We start from the raw sequence: 26138 nt of genomic DNA, 5'->3' as shown, positions 1-26138 counted from the left end.
TGGAGAATGATGATTTAGTATTTACAGCCACATCCATATAAGATTTGGCTTTATCTTCCAACACAAAAATATACAAGTGATAATATTGAAACTATATACGTTAACTAGGTGCTACCTCATTTTTGTTCAGTAGTTATCTTTTATGAGCAGTTTGATTAAGTGTTAGTTCATTGTATTGTTAACAAATTACAAAATCGAATCAGAAGTAAAGTGAATATTGCGTTTTGAAAAGCATATATTGTACTTAGCTTGAATATACATCCAAATTGAAAAAGTGATTTGGTGCAGTGAACAAATGTGTTCGTTGTACTCATTCGATTGAAAATGCGCTTAGAGTTTTGGGACATCAGCCATTTTGATTATCTATTTAGAGTTGTGATGAACCACATGAATGTGAAATTTGCACCTAAGTGATTTATCTTCATTGTCGAGGAGCTGGCAACTCAAGGTATTTCACTGCGCCCGCCATAACATCTGTTTAACTATGTATGCGACCAATAAACTTTGATTTGATTTGGAGCTTCAACATAAAAATATCTCCCTTAATCAAGTGGTAATCCACATTGTCACTGCACTGCTCAGTTCATCACGGTGTGGCAGAGAGAGAGAAAGAGAGAGAAAGAGGGGGAAGAGAGAGAGTCGAGAGAGAGAGGGAAAGGGAAAGGGAGAGAGTGAGAGTGAGAGGGAGAGAGAGAGAAGGATGTATGGGAGATAGAGAGAGAGAGAGATGTAGGCCTATGAAAGTCCTTTACTCGAACACAGCCAAATCCTCCATCTTCAAACAGAGCTGATCTGGGAGCTGGGTGTTGTCTGTAGGTCAAGAGCAACATGTTTGACATTCCCAGTCATCAAATAAAAGCGTTACCTAGAAAACACAACAAAACAGAACATAGCGAGGTCAACTCTGAACATCTTCACACAATCATCCCGTCAACAGAGCCTGTCTCTGGCACATCCACGGCCCAGCACTGACCCCTGGAACGATGAGGGGTCACGGTCATTCCTCACTAAGGGCTAATTCGACAATGTAAGCTTTTGAGGAGGAACTTGGGAAGAAAATGGGCCTCATGGATCATTGTGCTGTTTCACGTCAGTTCTTTGAACACTCTAATCCATGTACATTGTTTTTTACTGTAGGACAGACGTTAATACTCTCAACAGCTTGCTGTTGCCATTTCCCTTCTTGTCAGAAGGAGGAGGACTACTTGTGTCCAATAGCCATAAACAACACAGGGTACGTAATTAAGACAGCTACCTCATGTTAAATCAATAGTTAACGAGTGTTACAACCTTAAAGACAGAGACATAAAGAGAGAGACTAGCTAATGATAGGGACAATGCTGGGATACTGGGAGATACTTAGGCAAGGCAGGAAACAGAGACATCGCCCACAGATGCTGGTCATTAAAGAAAGGGTTGTTGGGAGGATGCTGATTAGAACATAATGAAGAAAGACGTTTTAAACGATCTGTAAGATTCCTCATCCAGCTGTGGTCTCCTCCAGTATCCTCCAGTATCCTGGGGACATTATGTACAGACAGGAAGAAAACACTGCATGGATGAGGACCGAGTTGTTTCAAGTTTGAATGTCACATGCACAATTACAGTGAAATGCCTTTCTTGCAAACTCAAAACCCAACAATGCAATAATCACTAACAATGTATTACTAGAAAAAACACACGAGAAATAAGAATAAGAAATATGAAATACACAATAAAGTAAGTAAGTAAGCACACTATATACAGGGAATCTTTTTTAAAGTCAGTTCCAATACCATACTTACATGTGCAGGGATACTGTAGTGATGGAGGTAGATATGTATAGCGGTAAGGTGACTACGCAACAGGATATAAGATAAACAGAGTAGCAGCAGCTCGCATGTGAGTGTGTGTGCGGGTGTGTAGAGTCAGTATAAATGTATGTGAATATTATGTGTGAGTGAGAAAGTGATGGAGTGAGTGTTTCTGCGTGTGTTGGAGTGACAGTGTGTGTGTGTTGGAGTGACAGTGTGTGTGTGTTGGAGTGACAGTGTGTGTGAGTGTGTAGGGCGAGTGAGTGTGCATAGAGACAGTGCAAAATACTGAAATAAAAGGTCAATAAATCAAATCAAATTTCATTTGTCACATACACATGGTTAGCAGATGTTAATACGAGTGTAGCGAAATGCTTGTGCTTCTAGTTCCGACAATGCAGTAATAACCAACGAGTAATCTAACCTAACAATTTCACAACAACTACCTTATACACACAAGTGTAAAGGGATGAAGAATATGTACGTAAAAATATATGAATGAGTGATGGTACAGAACGGCATAGGCAAGATGCAGTAGATGGTATCGAGTACAGTATGTACAGTACATATGAGATGAGTAATGTAGGGTATGTAAACATATAAAAGTGGCATTGTTTAAAGTGGCTAGTGATACATGTATTACATAAAGATGGCAAGATGCAGTAGATGGTATAGAGTACAGTATATACATCTGAGATGAGCAATGTAGGGTATGTAAACATTATATTAAGTGGCATTGTTTAAAGTGGCTAGTTATACATTTTTTACATACATTTTTCCATTATTAAAGTGGCTGGAGTTGAGTCAGTATGTTGGCAGCAGCCACTCAATGTTAGTGGTGGCTGTTTAACAGTCTGATGGCCTTGAGATAGAAGCTGTTTTTCAGTCTCTTGGTCCCAGCTTTGATGCACCTGTACTGACCTCGCCTTCTGGATGATAGCGGGATGAACAGGCAGTGGCTCGGGTGGTTGTTGTCCTTGATGATCTTTATGGCCTTCCTGTGACATCGGGTGGTGTAGGTGTCCTGGAGGGCAGGTAGTTTGCCCCCGGTGATGCGTTGTGCAGACCTCACTACCCTCTGGAGAGCCTTACAGTTGTGGGCGGAGCAGTTTCCGTACCAGGCGGTGATACAGGATAGGATGCTCTCGATTGTGCATCTGTAGAAGTTTGTGAGTGCTTTTGGTGACAAGCCGAATTTCTTCAGCCTCCTGAGGTTGAAGAGGCGCTGCTGCGCCTTCTTCACAACGCTGTCTGTGTGGGTGGACCAATTCAGTTTGTCCGTGATGTGTACGCCGAGGAACTTAAAACTTTCTACCCTCTCCACTACTGTCCCGTCGATGTGGATAGGGGGGTGCTCCCTCTGCTGTTTCCTGAAGTCCACGATCATCTCCTTTGTTTTGTTGACGTTGAGTGTGAGGTTATTTTCCTGACACCACACTCCGAGGGCCCTCACCTCCTCCCTGTAGGCCGTCTCGTCGTTGTTGGTAATCAAGCCTGTAGTGTTGTCTGTAGTGTTGTCTGTAGTGTTGTCTGCAAACTTGATGATTGAGTTGGAGGCGTGCATGGCCACGCGGTCGTGGGTGAACAGGGAGTACAGGAGAGGGCTCAGAACGCACCCTTGTGGGGCCCCAGTGTTGAGGATCAGCGGGGTGGAGATGTTGTTACCTACCCTCACCACCTGGGGGCGGCCCGTCAGGAAGTCCAGTACCCAGATGCACAGGGCGGGGTCGAGACCCAGGGTCTCGAGCTTGATGACGTGTTTGGAGGGTACTATGGTGTTAAATGCTGAGCTGTAGTCGATGAACAGCATTCTCACATAGGTATTCCTCTTGTCCAGATGGGTTAGGGCAGTGTGCAGTGTGGTTGCGATTGCGTCGTCTGTGGACCTATTGGGGCTGTAAGCAAATTGGAGTGGGTCTAGGGTGTCAGGTAGGGTGGAGGTGATATGGTCCTTGACTAGTCTCTCAAAGCACTTCATGATGACGGAAGTGAGTGCTACAGTTACCTTAGCTTTCATGGGAACAGGAACAATGGTGGCCCTCTTGAAGCATGTGGGAACAGCAGACTGGGATAAGGATTGATTGAATATGTCCGTAAACACACCAGCCAGCTGGTCTGTGCATGCTCTGAGGACGCGGCTGGGGATGCCGTCTGGGCCTGCAGCCTTGCGAGGGTTAACACGTTTAAATGTTTTACTCACGTCGGCTGCAGTGAAGGAGAGTCCACAGGTTTTGGTAGCGGGCCGTGTCAGTGGCACTGTATTGTCCTCAAAGCGAGCAAAGAAGTTGTTTAGTCTGTCTGGGAGCAAGACATCCTGGTCCGCGACGGGGAAGTTTTCTTTTTGTAATCCGTGATTGACTGTAGACCCTGCCACATACCTCTTGTGTCTGAGCCGTTGAATTGCGACTCTACTTTGTCTCTATACTGACGCTTAGCTTGTTTGATTGCCTTGCGGAGGGAATAGCTACACTGTTTGTATTCGGTCATGTTTCCCGTCACCTTGCCCTGGTTAAAAGCAGTGGTTCGCGCTTTCAGTTTTGCGCGAATGCTGCCATCAATCCACGGTTTCTGGTTTGGGAATGTTTTAATAGTTGCTGTGGGTACGACAACGCCGATGCACTTGCAACTGCATCGCCGATGCAACTTTTACAAAAGTGTATCGAAACTAGATTGAGTGCCAGACAATCAAGAATTTGCTATGGATGCACTCCTTACAACAGACCAAGGGAGGTGTAGACACTGTCAGGCTCAACTTATGTAAATTGTCATTAGTCAATTCATGACTGTTAAAACCACACCAGAACCTACTATCTACACTTTCTGCTTTCCTTTTAAAATCTCCCCCATAGTGTGCAGAGAATATATCATCCACTAGAATCTATGACTCAACAAGTTCATCAAATCAACCGCTATTCATAGAATTCCAGAAATTCAGGACAGTTGTATGTCTTCAAGGATTTGACACTCTCCAATATAAATGATCCTCCTCTATTTCCATGTCTGGACTCAGTCTAACACCTAAGAAAATAAATAATTAGACAGAGACCTGAGCCGGAGGTCCCCTGCTGTTCTGAAGTTTTATGACATCACTCAAAACCTGTGCCTCTCGGGAGTGTCATTCACAAAACAAGTCCATGTAAACACATTGAACACACATTAGTCTGTCAGAACCTCATTGTTAGGTCTCCCCTCTCCACCTGCTTTACTGCATAGACTGCTTTACAAAACACAAACCATAGGATGGACAAATTGCTTTGGATCATTTAAGTTGTTGCTTTGGACCTTTAAAGCTGTGCCGTTTAATAAGACAGCTCTACACAGCACAGTGGGTCATACATTGTGGTAAGGCCTGACAGGCATGACTGCACAGGGTCAAAAGCGATTTCAGTTCTCCAGTCTAGAAACAATTCAGTGCTCTCAGTAAAGATTCTGTCTTTCTGTTAAACACTTCTCCAAATTTACAGCCCCACATGCACATGGCTGCAGTGTTCAACAGTGGTATGCTGCAGAAAACTTACCCAGGCCTACCGTAGGGCCACCCAGACTTCCATTCTTCTACTCACACAGAATTGTATGTTCCCAATGACTTTACCAGCTTTCCAGGTTCTTGGCCGGTACACAGAAATATGTATGTCATTTTTTGATTTATGAAGAAAATATTTATTTCACTCTTTGTGTCTGCCAAAGCATGTGTCTCTTTCTTTGGGACAGTATCGATTCTACAGTCCAGGCTATAACGTTGATGAACCTAATAATAATACAAAATAATTAACTTAATTAATAATACAAAATAAAAAATTGTCCCAGTGTAAACAACAACAGGGCCACCAGGGAGCCTGAGACTAAGCCAGGGCTCAGGGCCCATAACGTTGTGAATGAACTCTGCCCTGGTTGCTCTAGTGAGGGGGACCGGCTCATTTTACGAATCGGAGCACCAAAGGGGGGTGACCCGACCGTTCGCTGACCCAGCTTTGTTTTCAGGATGCTTAAAGGCACTGAGCTGCTCAAGCGGAGGTGCAAAAGAGAGGGAATCACGGAACATTATCCACCCAATTACACAACGAGAAGAGTGACCCGCTGGCAGCATCCACACTACACATAATGTTCAGTTTGTCTGTGTCGGAGACCACCTGCAGGGAGTCCTGCCTGGGACAGCCTGCCACAGAAAGGGGGACTGGAGCAGAGACAAAACAGCTCATATATTTGTGCATTTTCCCTCAAAAAAAGAGAAGAGAACTAGAGAAAAAAAGATGTGACCTGCTTCATGTCCTATTACAGAGAATAGCACAGATGCTGTGCATATGATCTGATTTTGGGCACCAGGAGACAGGAGATGGGTTTTTAAAATCAAAGGGTAACCTAATTTCACAAGGTTTTTTGTAGGAGAGGTTGTACACAATCTGTTCAGTCATGTCTTGTTAAGAAAGGTATTGGCAAATGGTCAATGGAATAAACAGTGGCACACCCGACTTATACTGTAGCCTGTGTCCAGTTGATACAGTATCTTGTCATCTCATGGTCAAAAATAATGTTGTCCTTTACTGAATATTTGGGCCTGTACAAACGTGTATGGCCCTGAAAGCAGAAAACAAACATAACAAAACACCACTTACTAACATTCATAAAGGTATCAGAAACATTATAACTTTCCATAAAGCTCCGGGTAAAATAGACAAAGCTAACTTTAGAGTGATACAGTTTCTAGAATGCTGAAGACTCCCTGAATGTCAAGATAGACATAATAATACAGGATGAGGGAGAGTTGTGGCTTACCCCAGACTTTGTAAAAACAACATCTGTGCCTTGGCTCCAGCTAATTTCCTCTTAATTCATCCAAATGAACCCTTAATTACACAATAGACAATGTGCTGCAAAGCCACATTAGATCTCCAGTTTTTAGTAACATTTTCAAATTATACAAATTTGGACAAGTATAAACTGTGGCGATGCTGAATGAGATTTATTTTATTTTATTAACATAACATAAATTGTTGGCTGCTTGTGCCAAATAATTGATGAGATTGGCCCAGTAAGCTATAAACTGTGATTATTTGGGAAGAAGGTTAGACTATGTTCTATTGCTTCGGGCTCCTGTTCCTGAGAAGAGAATGACTAGTCACTAAGGTACAGGAAGCAATTTGAATAACTCAATTATGAAATGCACATTTTGTCACAGATAAAGTGTCTGTAAAAACTCCACACATTGTCTCATTCAAGTCCCTGAAAAACGGGACATGACCAGTGAGTTGCACAGTCAGGGAAATTCAACAACAAAAAACTGACAATGAATATTCGTTATCTGGAGCATCACTAGAGTCATCCTAACGCACAATAGGCACCCACGGTGAGGAATGCGTAATTAAACTGTGCCCTAATACGGGTCTGTTAGCCAGTCACAGATGACCTAACTAAAACAAAATCGGGGTCATCTGAAAGCCTTTTATTCTTGTACTTTTCCCCTTCTCCGTCTAATTTTTATCTCTTAGCAAATATCCACCCCCTGCTCCTTTTGGAGGTTGGGGCTCAGTGACCAAGCTCCGCGCACTGTATAGGCAGGCATGGCACGCAAGCTCATCCTGCTCTGTTCCCTGGCACTCGAAAACTCAACTGGAAAATTAACAAATAACTGTACATAATACATGGCTAAAGTGAGCATATGTCACACAGACCTATGAGGACATGCTTACATGCAAAACTTTTCCCATTTAAAGTTGTATGTAAGCTTTGAATGATAACCCGTGGCAACCAGTCATTCAGGGCAGGTGGAGACCCATCTGTTTTGAGCCCCACTTGTTTAGTTTTAAAAACATGCTATATATATATATATATATATATATAAAGTACCAGTCAAAAGTTTAGACACACCCACTCATTCAAGGGGTTTTCTTAATGTTTTACTATTTTCTACATTGTAAAATAATAGTGAAAACATCAAAACTATGAAACAACACATATGGAATCATTTAGTAACCAAAAAAGTGTTAAACAAATCTAAATATATTTCATATTTTAGAATCTTCAAAGTAGCCACCCTTTGCTTTGATGACAGCTTTGTACAAGAGCCCTAGCCCTCACCCTCCAATCCAACAGGTCCCAGACATGCTCAATAGGATTGAGATCCGGGTTCTACGCTGGCCATGGCAGAACACTGACATTCCTGTCTTGTAGGAAATCACGCACAGAACAAGTAGTATGGCAGGTGGCATTGTCATGTTGGAGGGTCATGTCAAGATTAGCCTGCAGGAAGGGTACCACATGAGGGAGGAGGATGTCTTCCCTGCAACACACAGCATTGGGATTGCCTGCAATGACAACAAGCTCAGTCCGATGATGCTGTGACACATCGCCCCAGACCATGACGGACCCTTCACCTCCAAATCGATCCTGCTCCAGAGTACAGGCCTCGGTGTAAGGATCATTCCTTCAATGATAAATGCGAATCCGACCATCACCCCTGGTGAGACAAAACCGCGGCTCGTCAGTGAAGAGCACTTTTTGCCAGTCCTGTCTGGTCCAGCGACGGTGGGTTTGTGCCCATAGGTGACGTTGTTGCCGGTGATGTCTAGTGAGGACCTGCCTTACAACAGGCCTACAAGCCCTCAGCCCAGCCTCTCTCAGCCTATTGCGGACAGTCTGAGCACTGATGGAGGGATTGTGCGTTCCTGGTGTAACTCAGGCAGTTGTTGTTGCCATCCTGTACCTGTCCCGCAGGTGTGATGTTTGGATGTACCGATCCTGTGCAGGTGTTGTTACACGTGGTCTGCCACTGCGAGGACGATCAGCTGTCCGTCCTGTCTCCCTGTAGTGCTGTCTTAGTCGTCTCACAGTACAGACATTGCAATTTATTGCCCTGCCCACATCTGCAGTCCTCATGCCTCCTTGCAGCATGCCTAAGGCACGTTTAAGCAGACGAGCAGGGACCCTGGACATCTTTCTTTTGGTGTTTTTCAGAGTCAGTAGAAAGGCCTCTTTAGTTCCCATAAATTATCATAACTGTGACCTTAATAGCCTACCGTCTGTAAGCTGTTAGTGTCTTAATGACCGTTCCACAGGTGTATGTTCATTAATTGTTTATGGTTCATTGAACAAGGATGGGAAACATGTATGAACCGATTACAATGAAGATCTGTGAAGTTATTTGGATTTTTACGAATTATCTTTGAAAGACAAAAAAGGGACGTTTCTTTTTTTGCTGAGTTTATTTAGACTTGTCTCTTGTTCAACAGGTTATGCATACAGAGGCTGAGAGAGGCAAGTTGGCATACAGAGCACACTAAAATGGGATCTGCTGTAATTCGGTGGGCAAAGTAACTACAGATAATTTGGCGCTTGCAGTAACCATGCGCACAGGAGAGGAATGCTAATCAGGACCTAGACATAACAAGAGTTCCAAGAGAAAAACAACAATATGCTTGCCTACTCTGATGATGATAAATACACTTTTAAGTCCTTTACATAAATGAGGTTCATGAAACATAAAAAATAACAACCTCCTTGTGTTCAGGTTAAAGTAAATAATCCTACATGATGCAGTTACATAAATGTAGCCTATATTTACCCACTTTTTTGTCCATTCCAAACCAAGACAAGCAGTTAGCTTGTGAACAGTCTCTTTTTATTCTGAATTTCAAATTTCAAATGAAAAAACTGTTCTTCAAATACATTTTAAATATGATGTTTATCAATGGCTATCTTTGAACAAGGAGTCCAGAAGAACACATCCTGATAGTGTCCAGTACTTAAAGCTTCCTTGTTTTAATATCCCCTTAGAAAGCATAAATTAGACTCCGCAGAACAGTATGTTCCCACCACATCTCAGTTCACCTCAGTTGACATATCATGTTATATTACTGGCCCAATACAGAAACTATTCATACCCCTTGACTTATTCCACATTTTGTTGTGTTACAGCCTGAATTCAAAATTGATTAAATGTTTTATTTTTCTCTCACCCATCTACACACAATACCCCACAATGACAAAGCGAAAACATGTTTTAGAAATGTTTGCAAATTTATAGAAAGTTAAATACAGACATATCCAATTTACATAATTATTCACACCCGTGAGTCAATACCTTGTAGAGTGATTTGGCACTCTACAAAGTATTGAGAGTGCCAAATCACTCTACAAAGTATTGACTCACTTTGGCAGTGATTATAGCTGTGAGAGTCTATCTGGGTAAGTCTCCAAGACCTTTCCACACCTGGATTGTGGAAAATGTCCCCATTATGTCCCCTTCAAGATCTCTCAAATTGGTTGATGATAATTACTAAACAACCATTTTCAGATCTTGCCATAGATTTTTAAGTAAATGTAAGTCAAAACTGTAACTCGCCACTCCGGAACAGTCACTGTCTTCTGGGTAAGCAACTCCAGCGTAGATTTGATCTTTTATTTTAGGTTATTGTTCTGCTCAAAGCTGAAATGATCAATCAATCAATTCCTCTAGGATTTTGCCTGTGCTTAGCTCCATTCCATTTATTTTTTATCCTGAAAAACTCCCCAGTCCTTAACGATTACAAGCATACCCAGAATATGATGCAGCCACCACTATGCTTGAAAATATGGAGACTGGTACTCAGTAATTTTTGTATTGGATTTGCCCCAAACGTAACACTTTATTCAGGACAAAAAGTGAATTGCTTTGCCACATTTTTTGCAGTATTACTTTAGTGTCAATTTTTATTTTGTACAGGCTTCCTTCTTCTGTCAATTAGGTTAGTATTGTGGAGTAATTACAAGGGTTTTGATCCCATGCTCAGTTTTCTCCTATCACAGCCATTAAACTCATTGGCCTCATGGTGAAATCTCTGAACGGTTTCATTCCTCTCTGGCAACTGAGTTAGGAAGAACGTCTGTAAGGTTGTAGTGACTAGGTGTATTGATACACCATCTAAAGTGTAATTATGAACTTCACCATGCTCAAAGGGATATTCAATCTCTGCTTTATAATTGTCTTACCTACATCTACCAATAGGTGCCCTTCTTTGCGAGGCGTTGTAAAACCTCCCTGGTCTCTGTGGTTGAATCTGTGTTTGAAATTCGCTGCTCAACTGAGGGATGGGGGGGGGGGGGGGGGCAGTGCAGAAATGAGGTAGTCATTCAAAAATCATGTTCAACAATATTATTGCACACAGAGTGAGTCCCTGCAACGTATTATGTGACTTGTTAAGCACTGAACTTATTTAGGCTTGCCATAACAAAAGGGTTGAATACTTATTGACTGAAGAAATTTCAGATTTTCCTGTTTGATTAATTTGACATTATGGGGTAATGTAGGCCAGTGACAAAATAAATCTCAATTGAATCCAATTTCAATTCAGGCTGTAACACAAAAAAAAGTGGTGTGAATACTTTCTGAAGGTAATGTAAATGTCAGGTTATATCCGGTCACACAGGACTGGGGGGGGATCAGATTTTTTAAATGTAACCTTTATTTAACTAGGCAAGTCAGTTAAGAACAAATTCTCATTTACAATGACGGCCTACCGGGGAACAGTGGGTTAACTGCCTTGTTCAGGGGCAGAACGACACATTTTTACCTTGTCAGCTTGGGAATTCAATCCAGCAACCTTTCGGTTACTGGCCCATCGCTCTAACCACTAGGCTACCTGCCGCCCCAGATAGAGCGTGCCTCCAGCCTTTGCTGTTTCATTGATTGATTGGAGTTGGCTTGTTGCGGGGATCATGTTAGTCACTCAGCCCATGAAATGTGTGGTGTCAGACAAAGTTCAGAATGAGTGAAGCCATGGAGGCTTGGCACAGGGCTTTTTGGCGAGTACACAAACAAGAAATTGAAGTGAGTCAATAATTTATGCCTCCTCTCCAGTTGGGCCGCTAACTGGACCTCTATCAGGAGGGACCTGTCTGTGGCGGAGCTGACTGGATCTTTGTAGCACATCCTGGCTGTTATGGTCATGGTGGTGAGATGTTGCAACATTGCGCACAGGGTGAACATTCTGCATGACAAGCGATTTCATGGTGTACTTATACCATACTCATGGTCACATACATTTTTATGGATGTAATTCTCCGTGTTAATAATTACTATTTTATGTCACACATTGTCTTTAATTATGAATAGATTGCAACACTCTTTTATGTCATGCGTGCTATGAGGATATATACAGTGGACTTGAATGCAGGGAAAATGTCCTCAACATGTTAAAAGGTTCCAGTAATTCCATGACACTTTAGATTAACAGCATTTTCATACTCAGAGAAAGGTTCAACAGATTACGGGCCCACATTGGCCATCAGGCCAGGGCTCTCATGTGAAAGGGGCGTCATTGCAGAGGCCGAGAGCTAGGCTACTTATACACTTCAAGATTTACAGCAAGTGTTGTTTATCTTTGTGCACATGATGTGACAACTCTGCTTTTTCCCAAACACCGTGTCAAGATGTTATCATTCCACTGAAGTGAATGTTGTTCAATCGTTCCTCGTTTATTTTTTAAGTCCTCCTTTTATACTGCAATCAAGACAATGATCATGTTTGAGCAGTGTCTGTGTCCTCATACCGTGCATAGTCAGCCCCGAAAAAATGCACTAATCTCAAACATCAGCATCTCGAACTAGCAATGTCCGGTGGTTACGTCCTTGGCTGGCTGAGATGGCCAAGGCCCAGGGATGTTTTGGTTGGTCTGTTTACTGCTTTGTCTGGGTTGTTCTTAGCAGTCTCATTTTTGATATTGTCTCACCCCTGTTCTTTCTAAAGCCTAATCTACACTGAAATTCCTGCATTCTCCTCTGCTCTTTCCCAAGTCCCACCGGCTCCCTTGGCTTTCCTCTTCTCTCCTTCCCCCTTCCTTCCTCCCTGTCGATGCTGTGCGTGACAGTAGCTCACTGAGAAGTGGAAATGAGACTAGTAAACAATGATTAGCTCCAGAGCTGGGGCAGCCTGGTCCACCGTGGGTCCTGTCTCCATGGGCCCGCCACCAGTGCATTACATGCAACATGAGGCCTTCCTAGCCCTTCCCCCTCCCACCAGCAGAGTCAGCTCAGGGTCAGGGCCAACCTTTCACAGCCAGGTTACAGGAGATAATCACAGGCAAACACGAGAGCCACACGCAAAAAGCACACACGAGCCCTCGCCCACCGCAAACCTGGTTTTAATTAGAGGTGATGGGGATGTGAGTGGCCATATGTGAAGAGGAGAGCAGGAGGAGGAGGGGGGCAGTTAGGGTGTAGTGTTGCACACACAAAATGATTCCTCTATAGCGAGAGAACGAGACAACGAGAAATAGTCATCCCAGTGAAGAAGTGTCTTCTGTTCTGAGACATTGCTGTCTCTGGTTAACCGAGGAATCATGCTGGATGTTTTTGTGTTTTTAGGAACACCACATTTCTCCAGACAAAACAGGGAGAGGGAAGTGAACAGCTTTTAGACAGAGTAGGAAGTTGTGTAACTCTTTTAACAGAAAATAACAATTTCATTTTTAAGTATAAAGGGACAGACAAAACTTGACTCCTTGAAGGTACAATCTGCAGAATTAAAGATTGTGGCTTTTAATTGTGGCCAAACTGTGGAATAGAGATGCCATTTCACATTTGCTCTAAGAGCTGTAGGTACACTTCCTAGACGTATTTCACTTAACCAATTAGAAGAAACAACCAATTAAACCTAGTAGTAGAACATACAGAGGATGTTTAATGTTCCATTTGACATTTAAGCTATGCTCCACTTTGCGTGATTTTACCTGAATTCCGTTTCAAGTCTCAGAGGAACAAGAAACTAAAAAAAGAAACATGATGTTTTTTTCACCATTACAGAGTTTAAAATATTCCTATAGACCTTTTCCCATCCTTTCTTCCCATCTTCAACATTACTGTACCTCAGCATTGCTAATTACACCTCAGTATGTGACGGGCTCCCGAGTGGCGCAGCTGTCTAAGGCACTGAATCTCAGTACAAGAGGCGTCACTACAGTCCCTGGTTTGAATCCAGGCTGTCCCATAGGGCGGCGCACAATTGGCCCAGCGTCGTCAGGGTTTGGCCAGGGTAGGCCGTCAATGTAAATAAGAATTTGTTCTTAACTGACTTGCCTAGTTCAATAAATGTTAAATAAAATAAATACATAAATATAATGTGGACTCTACAGGGACCACAGGGCCTGCTAGACTTGCTACCACCTTCTCTTTGCAAGTCTCATGTTTAATAAAATCTCAGCTAAAATCATACTTTAATCAACTTAAGAAAGGCTTAGTCAGATCTGATTGATCCCTTAAATACACATTTTATATACCTCAGCTGTGAAAATATGGTATGCAATGATATACATTTTAAAAATAAGCTAGACCAAAACATAGAAAAGTGTATCACTTTAACACTCTTTCTTCAACACCCATAGTGAGAATTCCCACTCCACCCTTTCCCATTTCCTCAAGCACCAACAATGAGTGACTGTGCTGGAGCATTACTGAAGTCTCTGTCCCTCTAACTTACGGCCTCACTTCTGAAATGTTTTAGTGCCTTCAATTAGCGTCATTACCTCCCTGCAAAAATAAACTTCGCAGTTGGTGGGGAAACTAGAAACGCAAATGTATTCTTTGGCACTGAGGGGGAAAATAGTTTTGCCTCAGCAACTAAAATTAGTCTTTGAGCTGAAAGGTTAATAGAATCAATGGACCAGTGATTTCCATAAGGAATAAACTGCACTTTGTAATGAATGCCAAGGACAGGGCTCCGGTTGACCATGATGTGTGTGTGCTACCAGGCATGAAAGCATGATACATCTCAGGTACCAAAACCTACATCTTTAGAGTGTCACCATTCTTTTGAGGGGCCAGAACGTCATTGTAACCTTCTGATCTCCTGAAAAGTTTCCTCCTAACTCTTTTGAGCTCAACAGCCTTGTTTTGGGGAAAGAAAACCATGTCAAAAGGCACCTGAGGTGTACGGTGATAAAAGTAAGCTGCCATTGGATAGCACACAATTGAAACATGGCTCTCATGTGCAAAACTAGACACTTTTATGCTTTGTACTGCAAATGCTTGAAGATATGCTGTAGTATGAGACCTGCTGAAAATGTGAATATGAATTTTCATGGATTTTTCTATCCTAAGATATTGTAAGTGTGTTGTATAAGCATATTTATGAAAGGCAAGTCAGTCTATACCTGCATTGCAAAATGCAACATTGGATTTTTTTTATATGTAAATCTTGAGGCCTTGACATGAGTGGCAGAATGGTAGTTCTTCATATTGGAAAAATAAACCGTCTATAAATAGTCTATAAACTATATTTCAATCCACACAGATAATTATTTGAGTTGTATCCATGTACAGTCATTCACTGTGAGTCATTTTCAAATTACAGTGATATTCATACAGTGACAAAGATCTAACATAATCTGATTATTACAAATATTATTTGTTTCATCTTTTGCGCAATATTATGGAGAGCAGTCAGACTCGGCTCCTGCACAACTTTCGCTGAACTTCAGAGTACCACGTGGGGATTCGATTAGAAGCGCGACATAGTTGAGTGATTTAGTCAATTATATATGTGCTGTTGACTACCTTGAACGGATTACATGTAATTACATTATGTTTAAAATTATAAATTAAGAAAAATACTATCACAATGGTATTACAACAGTCAATATGCAGCGTGCGCACAAAACTAATGCAAGACTAATGCAGGTACTGGCACAGTACCTGAAAAGTTGCTAAACTCACTGTAAACCCATCATTTTTAAACACACATTTATTAGGCTAGATGGCATCATGATTACATTCACTTTGTTATTTTATTGAGACACTAAACAGAGTTTACATTAGGCTATTTATGCAAAGTATAGAATGTCCATGCAGACGCGCACAAAAGCTACACATACCTTATCGACTATTGCAACTAAATAGGCTATTCCATTTACTTATTAACACGTAAAATTAAAACTTATTGAACACAGTTCTTACATTTTACAACAATTAGAAGGCAAAAAATAAAATCAGAAAAAGAAACAAACCATATGCTTGCTATAAGCTTTTCTTGAATCTTCAAATTATAACAACCAACGTAAGAAAGTATAACCATTTAACATGGGATACCACTATTACTATTCGAGTTAGTAAAATAAGTGTTACTTTCCTCCTAAACGTATTTGCTGGAGTTCACCTCTGCAGACAGAGGTCTCTGCGCGCTTTTGTTTCCAGTGCGAAGCGCGCGTCGACGTCCAACATCAGAATGATAATATATATAGGGCTACCACAATGGGAGGAGTATGAAAATAATGCTCAGCCCTACCCACCGACTGCAAACATATAAGACACCTTGCTGAAGCAAAACTAGTCACTAAAGTCTTAAATCTTGCTGAAAAGAGTGACTAGAGAAGAAAAACTTCACCATAACTCACCAAGCTTCATCTGAGATATTTTCCCAAGGAGTACTGAGACAGTCACCATGGTCTCAGAAGGATACTTGGGACTTTAAACTAATGGAACTTGTTTAATTGATTAACTAATTTCATTGTACATCACAAAATCACTTTTGAACATTATTTTATTTATTTATTATTAAAAAAAATAACAAAAAAGTGAGTGCTAAACTTTTTTGTAGTTTTTTTTTTTTCATTTACAAAATCTGTTTCCAGGAATAGGTGTCCTGATAATCCATAGCCATGGCACTGCTGGACACAGAGTTTGGGGTGAAGGGCAGCAGCATCATCAGGGAGTGGAGTGGACAGGTCCAGCCAGCTCTGGTCGCCTCCTTTGTTTTCCTCTTCTGTCTAGAAGCCTGTCTATGGGTCAGGAATCTCAGACTCAAGAGAAGGCTGCCAGGACCCTTTGCCTGGCCGGTGGTGGGCAATGCCATGCAGCTGGGGCAGATGCCTCATATCACCTTCTCCAAGCTGGCAAAGAAGTACGGCAACGTGTATCAGATACGACTGGGCTGCAACAACATAGTTGTGCTCAATGGAGACACAGCAATACGAGAAGCCTTGGTTCAACACAGCACAGAGTTTGCAGGCAGACCCAACTTTGTATCTTTTCAGATGATTTCAGGAGGCAGGAGCTTGAGTTTCACTAACTACAGCAAACAGTGGAAAATGCACAGGAAAATTGCACAATCTACCATTAGAGCCTTCTCCTCTGCCAACAGCCAGACCAAGAAAGCATTTGAGCACCATGTTTTAGGAGAATGTATGGATCTTGTGCAGGTATTTCTGAGAATGAGTGCAGATGGACGATATTTTAATCCCTCTCGTGAATTTACAGTAGCTGCTGCAAATGTAATATGTGCACTGTGCTTTGGAAAACGTTATGGCCATGATGACATTGAGTTTAGAACTCTCCTAGGCAGAATGGACAGGTTTGGAGAGACGGTGGGGGCTGGCAGCTTGGTGGATGTCATGCCCTGGCTTCAGAATTTCCCAAATCCTGTCCGCAGCAGCTACCAGAATTTCAAACATATAAATGAGGAGTTCTTTGCCTTTGTGAAAGACAAAGTGATGCAGCACAGAGAAACCTTCACGCCTGATGTGACGCGTGACATGAGTGATGCTATCATTAACGCGATTGATCACAGAAAGGACAGCGGACTGGCCGAAGACTTTGTTGAAGGAACAGTCACAGACCTCATTGGAGCCGGCCAAGAAACAATGTCAACCATTTTCCAATGGATTCTCCTGCTTTTGATCAAATACCCCAACATCCAAACCAAGCTGCAGGAGCAGATTGATAAAGTGGTAGGCCGTGACAGGCTGCCTTGTATTGAGGACAAAGCCAGCCTGGCTTACCTAGATGCCGTTATCTATGAGACCATGCGCTATACCAGCTTTGTACCCCTCACCATCCCACACTCCACCACCTCAGATGTCACCATTAAAGGCTTCCACATCCCCAAAGACACAGTGGTCTTCATCAACCAGTGGTCTGTCAACCACAACCCTTTAAAGTGGAAGGACCCACATCTCTTCGACCCCTCACGGTTCCTCGATGAAAATGGTGCCCTTGACAAGGACCTGACCAACAGCGTCATGATCTTTTCCACTGGTAAAAGGCGATGTATTGGCAACCAGATTGCCAAGGTGGAAACATTTTTATTTATAGCCGTCTTGCTTCACCAGTGTACCTTTGAGAGCAACCCATCAGAGGCCCTGACCCTTGACTGTTCCTATGGGCTCACACTGAAGCCTCTCCACTACACCATCACAACCAAGCTCAGGGGGAAGCTGCTCGGTCTGGTGTCACCTGCATAAACAATCTCATCCCATTATTGTGGGCAACATTGCCAATCAATTACATTTTACAGTGAGTATAAGCAAACCTGCACTGAATGCTGTTGTTGAAGAGTGAAATATTTCATATTTAATATTTAATTAATATCTGAACACAATTGAATATGTTTGCAATGTTGTTGATACAGAATTGAAAGTATGATTACAGTAATGGAAAGTTTGCTAGGTAGAGATGAATCTCCTTTGTTGGGGGCCAGGGGTCGGATCATGGGGTCAATGAAGTTGAGGGTACTTCATAAACAGTATTCAGCATGTTAACGTATGAAAATATGTGCATGAAACTAGAATATCACTCAAAGTCAATGGAAGGTTATATCACAGTGTAATATGCTTGTGAGTGTTTGTGAATGTTGTAGTCACACCCGAGGAACCACAATTTGTTGCGTTGAGGACTTTTTGGATTCCTCGCATCAAGATGGTGATGTATCAATGTAGTTAACCTTTTCACATAAAGCAGTCGCAAAATATTTGTATAGATATATTTCAGGTATGAAAATGATTTGTATTATAATCCAATCCACTATCTACTGTACACCATGCATATGAGCACATTGAAATACTGTCGGAAGATAACAAATGCTGACAAACTGCTAAAGGGAAAATCAAGTTATCTATATGCTATAGCCTACAGTGTGAAGACAATTCAGAGATAACAGCATTGGCGCCTCTGTGTAACTTCAAGCTCAGTGTCCCCAACCAAGTTTGGAGGCGTTTCAATGGAGAGGTGGGATTGGAATTGTGGGATTGATAATGCTGATGAATACATGGGAGATGACCAACTCCAGACACTGACTGCATTGATCTTCTTAGAAATCTACTGAACAGGCACTCCAGCTACACAACCCATCCCTTCATATCCCAACCAACTGTCACTAAATACAATACTACTACACAAATCAATGGAGTTTAAGTCTTTTTGTATTTAAACAAATGCATGTCTGTTTACACCTCAAGGGTCTGAAATCTATATGGATGTCATTTCACCTTTGTCAAAGAGCACGTATTCAGGAATTTATGAAATAGTGTTCAGAATCTCTGCCTCTCTCAAACCAAGAAACTCAACTACAGCATGTGTTGAATGTCCAGGCAAGGATTCATCATAGAAAATACTGTGTTGAAATTAAAAAAAATAATAATAATTATAGGATTGAAAAATCAGATATATCTGGAATGAATAAAGCAATGTTTTAAACAGTCAGGGGTTGATAGCAACTGATTCTGCTTCTCTCTTGTTTGTCATTGATTAACCCATTAAGCATCTCATCATTGGAAGGACTGCAATCTCCTGTCCATTGCAATGTGTTGTTTTTTGTAGTGACACACTCCATGTACAGTGCAATGAATATGAGCTGGTGCATAATATATTACAAAATAAAGACTATTATGGAAATACACACTCTAAGGTACATTTTACAATGCAATAAACATGTGATAATGTATAATAAAACTACAAACTAGTCTTCACCACTGTTAACACTCATTATGTTTTATAGCTAATCTACATCAGTCTTGCATGTTTTCTCTCATCAAAACGGCCAGAAACACATCAAGTGGCAGGTAGCCTAGCGTTTAGAGCGCTGTGAAAAATCTGTCTATCTGCCCTTGAGCAAGGCACTTAACCCTAATTGCTCCAGGGTTGTCATTGATAACGGAGAGTTGGGATATGCAAAAAAGACATGTACAATTCACACAAGCGTATAATACAAGCTTGTGCATGTGAGAAGTCGGACAAATATAAGCACCCACCTAACTATTTATTTATTATTATCTAATGTATTTGAATTGTGATCTGGTTTAGAAACAATACATGATACAAGTGAAGAATCGCTCCTTGCAGCATTACTATCACTGGCCCATTAGAGTACAGAATTCCATAGTAGTTCAATTCCTGCTGAATAGCTTTGAACCCCCAATAGGTCAACTTTTATTTGTTTCTCTGAAAAGCCTTATTACTAGCGTTATTGCCAGAGGTCCCTGTTTTGAACTCACTTTTAAACTATTTTGATATAGCCACCAGCCTAAGAGCTACATTATCTCATTTATTATGTATAAAAGGACCATTATGCAAAAACAAAATCTCTGGTAAATACTGTATTTACTTTTATAGAACATATAAAAGTGTAGCCTAGTAGTGTTTAGAGTTAACAGAGCATAGGCTGAAAATAACAGATACAATTTTTTTTATAATGTCATAAAAAATGAATACATTAGTTTTCAATAGATGGAAGAAAGCTCCTTCCAAAGTTACAAGTAGTCCTGCCTTAGCCTGGGTACTTCACTGAGACGTTTGCTTTATATACACTATATTTCAGTCTGGAATCGTCATTTTCAGAATACAGAATATAACCGGACCAATCAGTGTCCCCTGAGTTTAGCTATGGTGAGTTTAGCTATGGTGAGTTTAGCTATGGTGAGTTTAGCTATGGTGAGTTTAGCTATGGTGAGTTTAGCTATGGTGAGTTTAGCTATGGTGAGTTTAGCTATGGTGAGTTTAGCTATGGTGAGTTTAGCTATGGTGAGTTTAGCTATGGTGAGTTTAGCTATGGTGATCTGTGTGACTGAAAGTATGAACCCTAACTACTACACCATGTTCTAAATTCTCCCCTGTGGTACCTGTATTGTGTTTAAAGGTAGTGCAGCCCAGTCTTTTAGAGCCTCTGGCCCGCTAAATCTAAACTCCTTCTGTTTTAGTCCTAGGTTCAGGCGGGCCTGACTGGTTGCTGCTTTCCTTTTTGTCTCACCATGGCATTGAGTGTTAGGTATCAGAAAGACTCCGCAGGAACGAGCATTTCGGCGCAAAAAAATAAAAACGAATAGGAGTTTTAAGTCCCTGAACCCTCCCACAGAGGAGATATAAGGGAGAGTGTCAAGACTGAAATCTGCATTCCTCTAATGTGGTCATCTGAAGACGGACAGCGACTGCACTACTGCTAACCACTCAACCTGATCAAGCCTGTTCACAAGCCAGCACGGAGTAGGAGGAGACAGGCACCGTAGTGTAAGAGGTGCTGAAAACCTTCTTCGTTGTCTCGATTCATTTTCTACGTTTTTGGGATGATAATGCAGGACTGACCATACTTAAAAACAGACAGCATTATTATTTTGTTTATTTGGAATTTAGGTGGAGAGGAGGACCTATTTTAAATATCCGGTTACCAGGAATAACATTCAACAAATAAAAGTGGGATCTCTCTCAGAATTTGAAGGATTGGGCACCAGAATTAGAACATCTCAGCACCATGGCACTGCTGGACACAGAGTTTGGGGTGAAGGGCAGCAGCATCATCAGGGAGTGGAGTGGACAGGTCCAGCCAGCTCTGGTCGCCTCCTTTGTTTTCCTCTTCTGTCTAGAAGCCTGTCTATGGGTCAGGAATCTCAGACTCAAGAGAAGGCTGCCAGGACCCTTTGCCTGGCCGGTGGTGGGCAATGCCATGCAGCTGGGGCAGATGCCTCATATCACCTTCTCCAAGCTGGCAAAGAAGTACGGCAACGTGTATCAGATACGACTGGGCTGCAACAACATAGTTGTGCTCAATGGAGACACAGCAATACGAGAAGCCTTGGTTCAACACAGCACAGAGTTTGCAGGCAGACCCAACTTTGTGTCTTTTCAGTCAGTGTCTGGTGGTAACAGCATGACATTCTCTAACTACAGCAAACAGTGGAGGACTCACCGGAAGATCGCTCAGTCCACCATTAGAGCTTTCTACTCCAACAGCCAGACCAAAAAAGCATTTGAACAGCACGTTGTGGCAGAGGCTACTGAGCTCATTGAAGCTTTCCTCAAACTCAGTGCTGATGGACAGTTTTTCAACCCTGCTCACGAACTGACAGTAGCTGCTGCAAATGTAATCTGTGCCCTGTGCTTTGGAAAGCGTTATGGCCATGATGACATGGAGTTTAGAACCCTTTTGGGCAGCGTGGACAAGTTTGGAGAGACGGTGGGGGCTGGCAGCTTGGTGGATGTCATGCCCTGGCTTCAATATTTCCCAAATCCTGTCCGCAGTGTCTACCAGAGCTTCAAAGACCTCAATAAAGAGTTTTTCACCTTTGTGAGAGACAAGGTGATGGAGCACAGGGAGACGTTTGACCCTGAAGTGACTCGGGACATGAGTGACGCCATTATTCAGGTAATTGACAAGGCAGGCAGTGATACCGGGTTGACGGAGGCCCACACAGAAGGGACAGTGTCCGATCTGATTGGTGCGGGACTGGATACTGTGTCAACTTGCCTTCATTGGATGCTCCTTTTATTGGCAAAGTACCCCAACATCCAAACCAGACTGCAGGAGCAGATTGATAAAGTGGTAGGCCGTGACAGGCTGCCTTGTATTGAGGACAAAGCCAGCCTGGCTTACCTAGATGCCGTTATCTATGAGACCATGCGCTATACCAGCTTTGTACCCCTCACCATCCCACACTCCACCACCTCAGATGTCACCATTAAAGGCTTCCACATCCCCAAAGACACAGTGGTCTTCATCAACCAGTGGTCTGTCAACCACAACCCTTTACAGTGGAAGGACCCACATCTCTTCGACCCCTCACGGTTCCTCGATGAAAATGGTGCCCTTGACAAGGACCTGACCAACAGTGTGTTGATATTCTCAGCAGGGAAGAGGCGATGTATCGGTGAGCAGATCGCCAAAGTGGAGTTTTTTTTATTTTCTGCTATTTTGATTCACCAGTGCAGCTTTGAGAATAACCCAAGTCAGGACCTCTCCTTAGACTGCTCATATGGGTTAACACTGAAGCCCCTGAACTACAAGATCTCTGCCAAGCTCAGAGGAGAATTACTTAATGGGGCATAAAATCTTGTGATTTGTGTTTAATAACAGAGCACCCACTAATGGACTGCAGTAATCCAATGCACTATAAAAGGTATGTACACAACAGTGAATGTTATTGCTTGGTAGGTACAAACCATAAGACTTATATTGATACTTATATTGATACTTTACTATTATTATCATTTGCTAAACTGATTGTTGATTGTATAAATCACTTTTTGTGACAGATAACTGAATCATGTTTGTTATTTGTATTATTTTATTGCACTGGCTATACAGTTGAAGTCGGAAATGTACATACACCTTAGCCAAATACATTTAAACTCAGTTTTTCACAATTCCTGACATTTAATCCTGGTAAAAATGATCTGTCTTAGCTCAGTTAGGATCACCACTTTATTTTAAGAATGTGAAATGTCAGAATAATAGTAGAGAGAATTAACTATTTCAGCTTTTATTTCTTTCATCACATTCCCAGTGGGTCAGAAGTTTACATACACTCAATTAGTATTTGGTATATTGCCTTTAAATTCTTTAACTTGGGTCAAACGTTTCGGGTAGCCTTCCACAAGCTTCCCACAATAAGTTGGGTGAATTTTGGCCCATTCCTCCTGACCTTTCTGGTGTAACTGGGTCAGGTTTGTAGGCCTCCTTGCTCGCACACGCGTTTCAGTTCTGCCCACAAATTGTCTATAGGATTGAGGTCAGGGCTTTGTGATGACCACTCCAATACCTTGACTTTGTTGTCCTTAAGCCATTTTGCCACAACTTTGGAAGTATGCTCAGGGTCATTGTCCATTTGGCAGACCCATTTGCGACCAAGCTTTAACTTCCTGACTGATGTCTTGAGATGTTGCTTCAATATATCCACATAATTTTCCTCCCTCATGATGCCATCTATTTTGTGAAGTGCACCAGTCCCTCCTGCAGCAAAGCAACCTAACAACATGATGCTGCCACCCTGATGCTTCACGGTTGGGATGGTGTTCTTCGGCTTGCAAGCCTCCCCCTTTTTCCTCTAAACATAATGATGGTCATTATGTCCAAAGAGTTCTTTTTTTGTTTCGTCAGACCAGAGGACACTTGTACAAAAAGTATGATCTTTGTCCCCATGTGCAGTTGCAAACCGTAGTCTGGCATTTTTTTGGAGCAGTGGCTTCTTCCTTGATGAGCGGCCTTTCAGGTTATGTCGATATAGGACTCGTTTTACTGTGGATACAGATACTTTTGTACCTGTTTCCTCCAGCATCTTCACAGGGTCCTTTGCTGTTGTTCTGGCATTGATATGCTCTTTTCGCACCAAAGTACGTTCATCTCTAGGAGACAGAACGCGTCTCCTTCCGGAGCGGTATGACGGCTGCGTGGTCCCATGCTGTTTATACTTGCGTACTATTGTTTGTACAGATGAACATGGTACCTTCAGGCATTTGGAAATTGCTCCCAAGGATGAATCAGACTTGTGTAGGTCTACAATTATTTTTCTGAGGTCTTGGCTGATTTCTTTTGATTTTCCCATGATGTCAAGCAAAGAGACACTGAATTTGAAGGTAGGCCTTGAAATACATCCACAGGTACACCTCCAATTGACTCAAATTATGTCAATTAGCCTATCAGAAGCTTCTGAAGCCATGGCATCATTTTCTGGAATTTTCCAAGCTGTTTAAAGGCACAGTCAACTTAGTGTATGTAAACTTCTGACCAACTGGAATTGTGATACAGTGAATTATAAGTGAAATAATCTGTCTGTAAACAATTGTTGGAAAAATTACTTGTGTCATGCACAAAGTAGATGTCCTAACCGACTTGCCAAAATTATAGTTTGTAAACAAGAAATTTGTGGAGTGGTTGAAAAACGAGTTTTAATGACTCCAACCTAAGTGTTTGTAAACTTCCGACTTCAACCGTAGCACATTTCTTACATTTGAAATTAAGACGTTATCCCTCCAGATTTACAAAAATATATAATGTAGCAATTCATGTTACATACATCCCTCCTAAGTGTTTATAGAAATTGGGTGTAAACTCCATCAAAGTATTATGTCACAGTAGAATTCAATGTATTAGATAAATGAATAAGAACATAACCTAGATATATGTGTGCAGATTTCTACAAGTGTTACGTAAGAATAAAACATATATATATTGCATGCAGACTAAGAATAAAATATATATATATATATTAGCTTTCAGACTATGTGGCCACAGTTTAAAATACATCTTAAGTATCTATTGTTATACATACAAGGGTATTTCGTTTTTCCACCCTAAATTTGCTAATATACACTGGTGGAATTAATCCATTTTACTGTAAGTGCTTTGTTGTTGCAGTGATGTGGACAAATCATGTGTTAGGCGGGTATCGTGTTGCCCCTGTAGATTTATTTTAAGAATTATACATCTTCTGACCCATTCTGATATGTATTCATGGTGTTTTTGTTTGCATAAGTACATACTGTAATAACAATTATAAATGTTCAGAATTTTCAATACACTTACATAATTCCATTGTATTATGATGACTTATACATGTACTGTATGCAATCTATAGTGCCTGAACTCCATGCAATAAATCCTATACACCTTCTCAGCCGTGTCTGTGGCTTACGTCAGTCTGAGGAGAACACAAGTGCCAGGTACAAGACAATACAGGGAGGTCAAAGAGATGATAATAGATCATGATGTCGCGTCTGTGTGTTGCCATGAAAGATTGATGTGGGGCTGGGGTGTAGGCAGCACACATGCTCTTCCTCCAGACCCTCAACACCCTGGGTTTGGATAGGGCACATGCAGTCACAGCCCCAGCCACAGGCCCCACTCATCAATATTTCACCCAAGGCAGTCTGCACTCTTAGAATAAAGAGTTCTAAAAGGGTTATTCGGCTGTCCCCTTAGGATATCCCTTTTTGGTTCCAGGTACAACCCTTTTGGGTTCCAGGTACAACCCTTTTGGGTTCCAGGTAGAAAGACTTTATCTGGAACCAAAAAGGGTTCTAACATGGACCCCAAAAGGGTTCTAACATGGACCCCAAAAGGGTTCTACCTGGAACCAAAAAGGGTTATAATATTGAACTTGAATACTAGGATAGGAAAGCAGTACATTTGCTCTTATATAAGAGACAGACACTATCTCACGTTCACAGAAATTTCTTAGAGTATGTATGAGAATTAGACAACCCTTGGACGTCTTCTATTTCTTCTCCGTACTTCCGCAACTCTGTTGACCAGGGGTTCCCAAACTTTTTTGGCCCACGAACCCATTCTGATATCTGAATAATCTTGCGACCCCAACCATGTGAAAAAAAGTATGTAAT

At 41.8% G+C, this 26138-nt stretch overlaps 2 pseudogenes; both read left to right on the top strand.

The window, feature by feature from the left end:
- The first annotated feature begins 16097 nt into the window (after nt 1–16097).
- Nucleotides 16098–19429, top strand: LOC139530768 (cytochrome P450 1B1 pseudogene; annotated as a pseudogene).
- A 1491-nt stretch (nt 19430–20920) lies between these two features.
- LOC139530767 (cytochrome P450 1B1 pseudogene) lies at nt 20921–25411 on the top strand (annotated as a pseudogene).
- The last annotated feature ends 727 nt before the right edge of the window (nt 25412–26138 follow it).

This window comes from Salvelinus alpinus, chromosome 9, assembly GCF_045679555.1.
Source record: "Salvelinus alpinus chromosome 9, SLU_Salpinus.1, whole genome shotgun sequence".
In the NCBI taxonomy this organism is placed as follows: Eukaryota; Metazoa; Chordata; class Actinopteri; order Salmoniformes; family Salmonidae; genus Salvelinus; species Salvelinus alpinus.
The sequence above is the reverse complement of the archived record's forward strand: the minus strand, read 5'-3'. Positions and strand labels throughout refer to the sequence as shown.